We start from the raw sequence: 12,846 nt of genomic DNA on the forward strand, positions 1-12,846 counted from the left end.
ATCCGTGTCTGAGGAGGTGTTTGTAGAGGTTGAACTTGAGGAGGATGCTTTCTCATCCATATTCTCTGCAATTTGTCGCACGTATCCCGCGGCCATAGGCGGGTCCTCTGCGCTTGGTTTTTCAGTCGTTTTATCTTTCCTTGTACAGTATATGGCATCTCGAATCTTTCAGTCAATATAGTTAGTTGATAATCTCAGTTGATATATGCGTCAAGTTTTAAACGCATTGGTGGTTTATAAATATGTTTTTAAAACGAAAAAAAAAAATAACGGGTGAGCAGCTGTGTCACATCCGACTACTCCATTCTATAGTCAAACCGGAACAAACTCGATTCTTGTACCGGATCTCCTCTCTGGTAAACAAGAATACCCTGAAGACTCTGGCAGAAGCACTCATTCAAGGGTACTACGACTATGCTTGCACCTCATGGTACCAAAGCACCTCAAAGGCACTAAAAACCAAATTACAAACATCTCAAAACAAACTGGTCAGACTACTGCTTGACCTGACTCCTAGAACCCACCTCACCCCTGCACACTTTGCCAACCTAGGATGGCTTAGAGTAGACGACAGAGTACAGCAACTTGCAATGGGCCTGGTCTACAAGATACACTACACGACCAAGGTACCCTGACTTTTTTTATTACATTGGATGCCAGGAAAGATTAGCCTCTAGGATGGTAATTTCATCTTTCCTTGTGACAATATTGTCACCCACTCCACTGTAACTGAGAAGCCATCGGTCTTGCTGAGTTTGTTATTTGAACCGAAGAGAATGGACTCTGTTTTGCCCATGTGTAATGATAGTTTGTTATCGGCGAGCCATATGCAGATTTTGCCTAGTTCCGAGCTGCGGGTTTTTTCAACCTGTAACTTGTTCTGCATCCCCTTAACAATTATTTGTATTGAGCCGTACTGTATTGTACCCATTCTGCAATCTGTTATATACAGTTTTCAATCAATCACTCTGCTTTAGAAAAGTTAACATGAGTTATTTCTCAAAATACGTCCAGCGGAGGGCAGTAATGCGCCATACTGCCGGACATTTCAAAGACGAAGAAGAGCTTCCTCCAGTGAGTCTGGTCCTGCTGCTGCTGCTGCTGCTGCTCCTCGGTCCTGATCGTGTCTCTAGTGGGACTGACATCTGAGCCCCGTCCTCCTGGTGAGAGCAGCAAAGGCCCTGTCGCCCCAGGTCCGGAGCTTGGTTGTGGGAGGTGTTAGGAGGTTGGCATCTGCAGACCTAAGGCGACGGGTGGGCGTGTGACGGTGGAGGAGGTCGGACAGGTAGGGAGGGGCAAGGTTGTTGAGGGCTTTAAATGTGATGAGAAGTATTTTAAATTGTATCCTGTATTTGATTGGAAGCCAGTGGAGGTCGTGGAGGACAGGGGTGATGTGATCAGAGTGACGGGTGGAGGTGAGCATGTGGGCAGCAGAGTTTTGGACATATTGGAGTTTATTGAGGATAGTGTTTGGTGAGCCGTAGAGGATGCTGTTACAGTAATCCAGTCTTGATGAAATGAATGCATGAACCAGTGTTTCAGCAGCGGAGAGTGATAGGGAGGGGTGGTTTAGACATTTACAGGGGCCAGTTTCCATTGGGTTTCTATTATTGGGGGACCTGTGCGAGCACGGGGGGAGAACATGCAAACTCCACACAGAGGGGCCTGGGAGATACCCACCTGGGTACCTGGCAACCCGGTAACCTGGTCCCCAAGCGGGAATCGAACCCTGGAACTTCTTGCTGTGAGGCGACAGTGTTACCACTACACCACTGTGCCGCTGTAACTACAAATATGTTGAATGACAACATGCCAGAGAAATGTGTGATGGTGTTGTTGTTGTTGTTGTTGTTGTTGTTGTTGTTGTTGTTGTTGTTGTTGTTGTTGTTGTTGTTGTTGTTGTTGTTGTTGTTGTTGTTGTTGTTGTTGTTGTTGTTGTTGTTGATATTTATATTATTAATGTACATTATTATTATTATTATTATTATTATTATTATTTATTATTATTATTATTATTATTATTATTATTATTATTATTATTATTATTATTATTATTATTATTATTATTATTATTATTATTATTATTATTATTATTATTATTATTAATATTATTATTAATTATTATTATTATTAATAATAATAATAATAATAATAATAATAATAATAATAATAATAATAATAATAATAATAATAATAATAACAATAGCCTAACTACTGGTAATCTAACTTTGAATGGGGATGGGCTTCCCATACAATTCATATCATTGGGATAAACATTTTACTTTCTGAAATCTTTGTCAAATGGGGGGGGGGGGGGGGGGAATAGAAAAATTTCCAAATTATTCCAAAGTGTTTTTGACAAGCAACCAGTCCAACATTATGCAACAGCAGCCAGCAGCGCAACACGTCACGGCTCACGTCACCACGCAGGGTCACATCACTACGCAGGGCCACGTCACTGGTGTCTCTCTTCCGGGTGAGACGTGGCTCTGTGCTGCTGCCATATTGAAGAAGCTAACCGTTGACACTGACAGTTGGAACAAGTGACACACGATCTCACCAAGACACGTACGATCGTAGTCCCCCAAAGAGAGACAGAAAATGGTGAGTATGATGGATGCATTGAACATATTTGAGCGTCTCTTTATTATCGGGGCCTCGCTGCATCTATCTCATAACATTAAGCTACCCTGTTAGCTAGCTAGCGTTAGCCGTTAGCTTCTCCGACAACAACGTAATTCCCATAGGTTTACACTACCTAGTGTAACACCGCTATATGTAAGACGAATACAAGTCTTCATTTACGAAGCTCGAGGCTATTAGACGCGTTGAATGAATGAATGAAAACTTTATTAACAGATTGCAGAATGGGTACAGTACAGCTCAATACACCCAATTGTTAAGGGGATGCAGACCAGATAAATACTTTCGTCTTGTTTACACCAGAGTCCCTCATTTTCAATTCATGGGGACATTTATGACACACACGACATACAGATAGACAGTACTGCTACATCTATACATTTATGACATACCAGATGTGCAAATACAGTACTGTTTGTGATACAAAAAGTGTCCAGAAAAAGAGTGTATATACATTTGACGTAGAAACTGTACATTGGAGGAGGTTGGGTAAATGGTGGGTGGGTGGGGGGCTGTACATTGGGGGGGGGGGGACACACACTGTACATTGGAATACTGACAAAGCCATACTTGGTCATTTACTGTACAACTGGGTTAGGACTTTTGTAGGGGCCAGTTTCGAATTGCAGTCTCCCGTAGGTGTTCTTTGAGAGTGTTTTTGAAAGTGGGTAGTGATTCACATTCCTTTACAGCTTTGGTTAGGGCGTTCCACATTGATGTGGCATAATTGCGAAACGTGTTTAGTCCCTTGTTTGAGCCGAATCTGGGTTTCACATGATTTGTGGAGCTCCCTCTGGTGTTGTGATCGTGGTATTCACTGACCTTTGGGAAGTATTTTGACATGTACATGGGTACCTTGGTCGTGTAGTGTATCTTGTAGACCAGGCCTATATGTAAGACGAATACAAGTCTTAATTTACGAAGCTCGAGGCTATTAGACGCGTTGAATGAATGAAAACTTTATTAACAGATTGCAGAATGGGTACAGTACAGCTCAATACACACAATTGTTAAGGGGATGCAGACCAGAGAAAGACTTTCGTTTTGTTTACATCAGTCCCCCATTTTCAATTCATAGGGACATTTATGACATAAACAACATGCATGACATTTATGGCATAGGGACATACATGACATACAGGTATTTAGTACTGTTACATTTGTGACATATACGATATTCAAATATACAGTGCTGTTACCCATAGATCCTGATAGAGTATATACATATGATGGGGAGGGGACTGTACATTAGGAGGGGGTGGGTGTGTGGGAGAGAAATATACATACGGTGGGGAGAGAATAATATACATGCGGTGGGGAGAGAATACATGAGAATTATCAAGGCTCATCAGGTAGTGACTGAAATGTGTTTTCTAGCTGCATGTCTTCAGTGTTTGAGGGGAGTTCTCCTCTTACTGTGTTGTTAGCAGCGTCCACAGCTGCTTCTTATCGCTTGTGGTGGTTGATGTTGGCCTCTATAGATAGCCTCTATTGTTGTCTCACCTTTGGTGTCCATGGTATTGTCGTCTCATTATCTTCCAAATGAGGTGCAAGCATAGTCGTAATACCCTTGAATGAGTGCTCCTGTTAGTCTTCAGGGTATTTTTCTTTACCAGAGAGGAAATCCGGTACAAGAATCTTGTTTGTTTGATTTTTTGGTTACATTGGATGCCATCTTGTCACAGGAAAGATTTTCCTCTAGGATGGAACCCAGGTATGTAATTTCATCTCTCCTTGTGACAATATTGTCACTCACTGTAACTGAGAAACCGTTGGTCTTGCTGAGTTTGTTATTTGATCCAAAGAGAATGGACTCTGTTTTACCCAGGTGTAATGGTAGTTTATCAGCGAGCCAGGTGCAGATTCTGCCGAGTTCTGAGCTGAGGGTTTGTTCAACCTGTAACTTGTTCTTGTCAGAGACCAGCAGGGCTGAGTCATCCGCGAACAGGAACAAGTTGCAGTCACAAGCTGATGACATGTAATTTGCATTAGGGGTGCACCGATATATCGGTCGGGTATCGGTATCGGCCGATAAGTGCCTTGTTGACTGCTATCGGCCGATAAGCTCAAATGTGCCGACAGCAGTCGCCGATAAATACCCATCAATTTGTGTAGCGTCAAAAGGCAAAAAAAAAAAGTTCACTCGCGACCTACCTGCAGTGCACAACGCCCGCCGTCCCCCACACACACACAAGCTACTGCATCAAAGTAACTAGTACCTATGATTAACAAGGCATTCGTTTTGTGGCATTAGCGTTATATAGTTAGTGTTACACGGACAATAACATCAGCATATTATTATTACCCATAGCAGCAAGGCATTACTCCGAGTCCGTTCATTAGCTACCGGGAGATGCAAGACCAACGTTACTGGTGAAAATGTGATTTGCGTTGGAATACTCCTTTGTCAACTTGCTGTACTTTGCTTGCAGGTCTGCAGCCATTATTGCTGCATTATTAATAGCCCCAACTTTAGCCAAGGTAACGTTATGGCTAAACCTTTAACAATAGTTAACGCTAGCTTTCGGTTAGCTGTTCAATGCTATTAATAACACAACTCCCCGTCAACACCCTCTCTCGGGAAGATGGCATTTAAGAAAGTATCTGCTGTTAAAATGAAGTGTTACACGTTCAATAACAAGCATATTATTTACCCGAAGATAGCTGTAAACAAGGCATTACTCCGTTAGTCCGTTCATAGCTCGGTTCCATTCCGTTGCTCATTCCGTACCCAACTACACATTCTGCAATCTGTTAATAAAGTTTTCAACCAGACAAATGTATAGAAAGGCTTTGTTTTATTATAACATTTGTTGCAGTAAAATCATTATGTCTCATTTGGTCATGCGTGGAGCGCCGGTCGGCGGGCGCCGGGCCGGGCAGCTAACGTAGCTACGTTAAGTGTGTTCTTCTGCAGTGCTCTCGCAAACAGAACAATGGCGGCATGCCCGGAAGTAGAAACATTTATAAACGCTTGCCGATTGGTGGTAAGGACAGCAGGAGGTGGGTGCTAGCGGTGTGGCGTAATTGGCCGAATCGACTGTCAATCAAAATGGTTCCATTGCATTGGTTGAAAGCTCTGGTTGAGAGAATAGTATCCCGCTGCAGGCCGCAAGAATGGTTCCATTGCATTGGTTGAAAGCTCTGGTTGAGAAAATAGTATCCCTCTGCAGGCCGCAAGACGATACTGGGAGAGAGATAGTGATACCATAAACATATTTCTTGATGTTTCCTTTTTTTAAGTAAGTAAAGAGGCCTACAAATACAAACATACACATACAAATATACAGTAGTTTCATTAAAAAATATATATATATTAATAAAAAAAAAAAAAAAAAAAAAATTACAAATACTTATATACAAATATACAAATATCGGTATCGGTATCGGCCGATAGTGTTAGTTGAACAATCGGTATCGGTATCGGCGGCCAATTTTCATATCGGTGCACCCCTAATTTGCATAAATGGTTGGTGACGTTCGACAGAATAAGACAAAATAAGTTAAAGGTTCCAGAGAGGAGTGGGAACTATAAGCTGGTGTAGCGAGTCGTAAACTTTAAAGTACATTAAAGCAGCAGTTGAGCAGCGTTTGTGTAGCTTTTATGGAAAAGAAATAGCAGGAGCAGTAGTGAAAATTGTGGAAATTAATATTGGATTGTGAAAAATACAGCCCCGGCTGTCTTCCTCTGGTAGGTCTTCTAGCTCTGACTTGCCGTTTGCGTTTGTGGGATATTATTATCAGGCTTGAGAATATTCAGTGACTTTGTACTTATTATTTACCTTATTGGGGACATTGATCTAAGTTAAAAGTTATTATTAAATGTTATTGGGTACAATCATTATCAATATAGAATATTGAGTGAGTTATGACATATTGTAAGTTCATTCAGGCCTCTCCTTAGTTCAGTGGTGTGTCTGTGTTAAGGCCAAGCACCTGTGCATTTCCCTAGTTATCTCTGGGCCAACGTGTAGCTAAATGGGCTAGGGGGGAAAACACTTCAGCAAAAACATAAAAGCTATGCATTTGAACCTAGGTTTGGCGGGAAAATGCACAGATGCCTTGTTTGGGATTGGCCACCGACCACATACGCCTATGGACAGAGCAGAGCATAATAAGTAAGGATGGCTAGGACATTTGCTCGATCTCTCTTTCTGGTGTCTCCTTTCTGGCTGGACTCCACTCTCTTGGTCTGGAGTCAGATGCTCTCTTTCTGGACTTCTATCTTTAATCTCTTTTTTCTCCATCTAGTCTCTTATTTCCTATTATATTTCTCTATCGCCTTCCTGGTTGTTCTATCATGTCATTAATATCTGTTTAAGTGTTCCATGGACCACCCTATGTAAAGATGTCATTCTAATTCTGATCCTTTCAATAAATACAAGACATATTGTTGAACTCTTCCCTTGTCTAATATTCTATATTCTTTTAGTAAACAAAACTACCCACACGTTCGCCATACTATGATCAGACAAGCAGCTCTAAGGAGGCAACGCTAGAAAGCAGTGTGTTTACAAAGATGTGTAAGAGAGGAGCATACAAATGTATTTGCCCCCCCCCCCCCCCGCCACACCTACAGAATCAAAACAAGCATGTGGAAAAGACGAGCAAGGGACAAATTTGGAGCAAAGAAACCATGAAAACTTTGTTTACAGACTTTATGAAATTACATATTTTTGCAAAAGTAATATGACATTACTACATTTCTAGTGTACAATTGCTATAACCATACAGCCTAACTGAAATGTTTCATCTGCTTTAAATTATGATTTTGTCTGTATGGACTTTACAGAGCCGTGTCCAATGAAGATGTCCCAGGGAAAGAATGACCTCAGTGACGGCCCCAACAAACGTGTCAGAGCTGTTTCCCCGGCTGCAGACAAGAAAGATGACCACATAGCCGGTCCTAGCCAACACCATATGCTCTCCAAGGTGGTGTTATGCTTCAGTTGTTATGCTTATGTTTGACTAGTGGATGAACAAAATACATCACATATCTTTCTTAGGTTTGACTAGTGGATGAACAAAATACAGCACATATGGGGGCGACAGTGGCTCTGGAGGTAGAGCAGTCGTCTGGCAAGCCGGAGGTTCCCGGTTCGATTCCCGCTCCTCCCGGGCAGCGTGTCGATGTGTCCTTGAGCAAGACACTTAACCCCTAATTGCTCCCGATGAGCAGGTTGGCACCTTGCATGGTTGCCACCGCCGTCTGTGTGCGAATGTGTGAGTGAGTGGGTAAAATGTGAGTAACAAATTGTAAAGCGCTTTGGATAAAAGCGCTATATAAAAAAGCAGCCAATTACCAACATATGTCTTAGGTTTGACTAGTGGATGCAGGACTTCAGGGTTTCTGGAGACACCTACCATTGGAGTCAAGCAGAGTTGACGCATCCACTCCAATGATAGAAGTGGGCACATATTGGCCATTTTGGCTACAGAGCTATAGTACATCGGAGTTCACTTGTTTGGTCCACACCAGAGTTCGAATGAGCTTTCACACCACCCAAAACCAACCGGACTATCCGAGGAAAACGAACCAGGGTTCGATTAAGGCGGACCAAAGAGCTCAGGTGTGAAAGCGACCTTAGACTGTAAGAGTTCAGGAATCTACTCTTTTTGGGTAGACTATTTGCTAGTTTTGACATTATTATGGTATTGAGTTTTCCAATACCAGTTACAATGTGATATGACATCTATTTGATACTAAATTATTTCCATGCCAGGCTAAAACAGAGTAGCGGGATTGGTGGGGGGGGGGGGGATTTCCCCAATGCTAAAATCTGACACCAAGAGAGTGTGATTTGATTAAACTCCAAGCAGCATAATACCCTGTTTGGCCCATCTTGTATCCCAGCATGTGGGGAAACTTGGCATGGCCAAACACTGAGTCTGACTTGTGAGTTAAAGGGATAGTTTGGATTTTTGGACTCTTAAGTGGTATGAAATACTTGCTAGTAGTATAGTTGATGCGATGCCATTAGCTTAACTCACAGAGTACCGTGGTCTGAGTTCTGGCCTCGTTCTGAGTGAACCGGGAAGCTTCAGACAGGCAGCAAACGAGGTCATGAGACAAAAAAGTGTTATTCCACCACACAATAACCTGCAGGCAAAAGTTGTAATCATCCACAGCAGAAAACATTTCCTATGCTTCAGAGTGACATGATGTGTTGGAACTAGTGCACTGCAACCTTGCCCAGGCCCGACGGGGCCCGGCCCGGCCCGGCGGGTTCGGGCTGGGTAGGGCTTTTTTTTTAATAGATAATTCGGGCTCGGCCGGGCCCGGGCACCGCAGTTTTTTTTTTTTTTTTTTTTTTTCATATAACTAGGGTTATATGATAACCTTCGTTTTAAGATTCGCTTTCTCTTTTGCGCCAGAGAAACATTTGGATGTAATTACTGCAGCGCGCAGGGAGAACTCAGGGGACAAGTTCAACTCGATTGGTTGTGTTGGAATATAGCCAGTTGGCGAACGTTTTAATTTGTTCTTGGGATGTATGTAGCCGGTTTTGTTAACGGTGTTCAACGCGTTGCTGACGTCTGGTGAGTGATGTTTACTATTTGCTGGGTCGCGACTCGCTACTTGTTTTGTTGTGATTTTCATTACGTTGCTCTGCTCGAAATCTGATTTCTGTTTTCTGTTTGTTTGTTTGACTGAGTAGGCTATTGTGTGTCGTGTGTGTGTGTCAGGGTTTCCGTTAGAAAAAATTGTTGCCGGTCTCCGTGACCTGCAAGATTTCAATCTACCGGACAAATGAGATTAATTCCGGTCATAGTTTATTGAGCTTTAAAACAATTGAATAAAGAATGTCATCCTCAAGGCATGTAGATTTATAATATTATTACTTAAAACTATAGGCTACTTTTGCGTATACAGTCATTAATATATTCCAAATAAAATAAGTCCCTCGATACTCCGTGCTGCTGCTGACTTGAAATAAAATAGACCGCGTATGTGGGCAGTCGGTCCGACACTAAACAGCAGTCTGTTATAATCACATTTTTATGAGCTAACGAATTCCGTTATATTGGACATTTGTATTAATTATATCAAGCGAAGAACTGAGAAATTTTGCAGAGAGAGACGGCAACATTATCGTGGGTTTGCGTGATGTATATCTCCACCTCCCAACGACTTGGTGCTGGTCATAATGTCCGGTGAAAACAACTCCCTCCAAGCACAACTTGACCACCCGAACCGTACCAAAACAGGCCAAAATTAAATAGCCCATGCGACGAACGATTCATTACATTCGTTTCATCGTTGCTCCACCAAGCAGCCGGTCCAACAATGAAAGCTGTTATCAGCGCGAGCCGGCCGCAGTTAGTTTGCAAGAAGCATCCAGCTGCAGACCCGCAGAGCAGCTTTCCAGGTCTGGGGACCGCACTGTGCCAGCAAAGCTGGTGGGTTCTGTGGGTCTGCAGCTGCATGCCTTCCGCAAATCCAGCAGCAAGCTCTCGCTGAGCGAAGCAACGACAACAAACGCAATGATTGTTTCGTTCATCGCATAGGCCACCCAACTCCAGCCCATCCAAATACAATTCAAATAATCAAACTGTGCCCAGAGGGAACTATTTTCACCGGACACTATGACCGGAGGGATTAAATATGTCGGACTTCAACAGATTTTGCCGGTCAAATACCGGTAACTACCGTGTGTGTGTGTGTGTGTGTGTGTGTGTGTGTGTGTGTGTGTGTGTGTGTGTGTGTGTGTGTGTGTGTGTGTGTGTGTGTGTGTGTGTGTGTGTGTGTGTGTGTGTGTGTGTGTGTGTGTGTGTGTGTGTGTGTGTGTGTGTGTGTGTGTGTGTGTGTGTGTGTGTGTGTGTGTGTGTGTGTGTGTGTGTGTGTGTGTGTGTGTGTGTGTGTGTGTGTGTGTGTGTGTGTGTGTGTGTGTGTGTGTGTGTGTGTGTGTGTGTGTGTGTGTGTGTGTGTGTGTGTGTGTGTGTGTGTGTGTGTGTGTGTGTGTGTGTGTGTGTGTGTGTGTGTGTGTGTGTGTGTGTGTGTGTGTGAAAGAAGATTCTATAGCCTTCAATACGTTTTACGAGGCTGATGTGTGAGTCAGTCTATATAAGCGAGCACTGGGAGAGACGGCATTGCGAAACAGGCTATGTAAATGCTTCTTAGTTTTGTTTATTTATTACGTTCATATAAAACCGTGTTTCGAATATTTGAAACAAATACAAAAAAATATATATTTTAATAATAATAATTTTGTTCTGGTTTTCACGCGGGCTAGGGCTTAAAATATTATTTACAGTCGGGCTTATTTTCGGGCAGGGCCTGAAGTTCACGGGCTCGGGCAGGGCTCGGGCTTTATTTCAAGGCCCTTGCAGACCACTAGTTGGAACTAGTGGTCTGCAAGGGCCTTGAAATGAAGCCCAGCCCGAGCCTGTGAACTTCAGGCCCTGCCCGAAAATAAGCACGACTGTAAATAATATTTTAAGCCCTAGCCCGCGTGAAAACCCGAAAAAAAATTATTATTATTAAAAAAAAAATCTTTTGTATTTGTTTTAAATATTCGAAACACGGTTTTATATGAACTTAATAAATAAACAAAAACGAAAATGTTCAATAGGTCTACCTAAATAACAGATAGTGAAAACTAAAGAAACATTAATTATATAGCCAAATATTAAATTATTTTTTAGTTTTAAATATTCTAAACACTGTTTATATATTAACTAAATTTTTATTTTAGTTTATTAATACTGTTTAATATTAAACAAAAACGAAAATGACCAATAGGTCTAACTAAATAACACATATCACGCTGAAAACTAACAACCATTCTATAGCCTGTTTCGCAAATTCTATTTCCCAACGCTCGCGTTGACTCACACGGCAGCCTCGTAAAACGTATTTGAAGGCTATATGGAATCTTCTTTGACACACACACACGACACAATAGCCTACTCAGTCACTATACAAACAAACCGAAAACAGAAATCAGATTTCGAGCAGAGCAACATTTATTATATAATGAAAGCGCAACAGAACACACCAGCAAATAATAATAATCAGACTCACCACTTCGCTGTGTTGATGTCAGCAACGTGTTTATTACATCCAATTGTATCTGTTAACTTATACATCTTAACTCCTCAGACACGAGGCTTTCACTCTCTGATGACAGCACTACGTTACGCGAAAATGAAACAGAAACGTAAGGTTATCCTATAGCCCTAGTTATAAGAGTATAGCGAGCGCAAAAAAAAATACGCAATTTTTTTTTTAAAAGAGGGCACTGCCCGGCCTGGCCGAGCCCGACTTATTTATTTAAAAACAAAGCCCTACCCAGCCCGAACCCGTCGTGTCGGGTAGGGCCCCGTCGGGCTCGGGCAGGGTTGCAGTGCACTAGTTGGAACTAGTCTCAGTGTGAGGTAGTCACTAAATGCTTCAGAGTGACATGATGTGTTGAACTAGTCTCAGTGTGAGGTAGTCACTAAATGCTTCAGAGTGACATGATGTGTTGAACTAGTCTCAGTGTGAGGTAGTCACTAAATGCTGGGTCTTGAAGCATAGAAAATGAGGCACGCTGTTTTCTGCTGTGGGTGATTAAAACTTCTGTCAGGTCAGAACTCCGACCACGAGACTCGGTGTGTAAACTGAGGGCACTGCATCAACTATACTACTATAGTATTTCATACCACTTGATGTCCACAACTCTGAACTATCCCTTTAAGGTGACTCATCATCAAGTACCAGTGACAAGACATGTCTAACATAAAAAAAAAAACAAAGCCAAACATGTCAATCTACAATTACTCTGGGGACGGTGAACGTTGTACTTTGCAAGACTCTTATTGTTTTTTATCTGGTATTTTTAGGCCACAGCCCCACTGATATCCAGTACAGTGGAGGAGATGGCGTCTCTGTTGGGACTAAAGGAACTATCTGTCTCCTTGGTGGACTGCATTAAAACACCAGGACTTAAAGGGACTTTGAATGAAGGAGGAGGTAAGGCTATAAATTATCTTATTTAAAAAATAATTCACATTGAGATCTTTTTGAAAACATTTTTTTACAAGAGCGTCCTAGCCAAGACAGGCAACAGCACTATCATACAGGACACAATGGTGAGTATCGTATCTGTCACCATTAACACTTTGAGTGCCAACGACGATTAGTCGTCCTAACCCGCCATGCGTTGGGTGCCAATGACGAGTTTTCTCGTTATTTGATTGTTATTTCTTTTATTAGCGATA

At 42.2% G+C, this 12,846-nt stretch overlaps 1 long non-coding RNA gene across 1 annotated transcript; it reads left to right on the forward strand.

Moving 5' to 3' along the window:
* Window positions 1-2,483: 2,483 nt before the first annotated feature.
* Window positions 2,484-12,593, forward strand: LOC311234318. The gene is made up of 3 exons (XR_014620088.1): window positions 2,484-2,604; window positions 7,436-7,575; window positions 12,469-12,593. It is a non-coding gene; the product is annotated as an uncharacterized lncRNA (long non-coding RNA).
* Window positions 12,594-12,846: the final 253 nt, after the last annotated feature.

This window comes from Notolepis coatsorum (genome assembly GCF_963971535.1).
Source record: "Notolepis coatsorum genome assembly, chromosome: 9".
Classification (NCBI taxonomy): Eukaryota; Metazoa; Chordata; class Actinopteri; order Aulopiformes; family Paralepididae; genus Notolepis; species Notolepis coatsorum.